The 1,316-nt window shown below is 48.9% G+C and overlaps 1 pseudogene; it reads right to left on the bottom strand.

Annotated features, from left to right (window-relative positions):
• Window positions 1-739: 739 nt before the first annotated feature.
• LOC104165253 lies at window positions 740-1,316 on the bottom strand (annotated as a pseudogene).

The raw sequence follows: 1,316 nt of genomic DNA, 5'->3' as shown, positions 1-1,316 counted from the left end.
AAGAGCCAGAAGGACCAAGTTACTGGAGTTATTCTGATCTCCTTGGACTTAAGCTAAAGTACTGTTTCCAACCATCAAGTTACGGCCTTTTTTTTTACTACTGCCTACACACACCTTCCACTTCTAACAGGGAAAATTTTTTAGACACAGCAGATGCAGCTGCTTAAGTTATGTCCTCTTCTAGCAGAAAGGCCTGGCCTGATAGAGGGACATACAGGGTCAGATAGAGACTCAGGATACTACCAGTCAAGAAGATGAGGAAAAGTCTGAAGGCCGCTAAGAGGTTCCACCTAAATCAAGAGTACCAGTGTTATCACAGCCCTTCTGAGGGTCTGCATGGGTGAAACCTTATGCTCCAGAGGCAACCATACAGTGGCAGAGAGGCCTAAGGGAAGATAATGGCCAGAGCTGAGCTGTGACGTTGGTTGGGATGAGATGTTGGATCAGAATTGACATAGGAGATGTTACACTCGTTAGGAGAAAGCCATCTTGCCTGGCCAATTAATCACAGCTGTTTCTTTTCCTGCCTAAGCTGGGGGCATCTTTAGTCTCTTGTTTTCCCCTCAAGTCCCAACCAGCAAGACAGACACCCGCATGCATCCCATCATCTTGTTCCAGGTCACAGTGGCATGGTCAAGCTGAGCAAGATCTGCTTGCCTTTCCCCCTGTTGCATCTCTTGGAGGTCAGGGCAACAGCAACTAGAGTGCTAATGCAGAAGACCCTCCACAGGTTTGTTACCATGTTACGAGCCCTGTCAACCACCAAGTCAATGATCTCCTTCCCAATGGTGTAGTGGCCCCGAGCATAGTTGTTGGCAGCATCTTCTTTGCCACTGATGAGCTGGTCTGGGTGGAAGAGCATGTGGTAGATCCCAGTCCTGATCTCATCTGGAGGAAACTGAGGTCTCCTGAGTCTCACTGGCACAAGATCCACTGTTTGCCAATTTACTTGCACTGATTTAGAAGCAGTTTCACATGGAAGCTGGCAGCTTGACCAGGAATTTAGGTGGCCAACACTACACTTCAGATCAGAGAAGGTACCTCCCCCCCATCCCCAAAGCAGCTTGGATACCTTCCATAAACTTACCAATGACAGTGGGCTCCAGGTCAACAAATATTGCTCTGGGCACATACATCCCTCATCCTGTCTCACTGAAGAAGGTCCCAAAGGAAGAGTCTGTTTGCCCTGGGGATGCATTGGAGGACATGATGCCATCTGGCTCAATCCCATGCTCCAGGCAATACAGTTCCCAACAGGAATTGCCCATCTGGACACCAGCCTGGCCGATGTGGACAGAAATACACTCCCTCTGCAT

This window comes from Cariama cristata, unplaced genomic scaffold (assembly GCF_000690535.1).
Source record: "Cariama cristata isolate BGI_N322 unplaced genomic scaffold, ASM69053v1 scaffold13527, whole genome shotgun sequence".
NCBI lineage: Eukaryota > Metazoa > Chordata > Aves > Cariamiformes > Cariamidae > Cariama > Cariama cristata.
The sequence above is the reverse complement of the archived record's forward strand: the minus strand, read 5'-3'. Positions and strand labels throughout refer to the sequence as shown.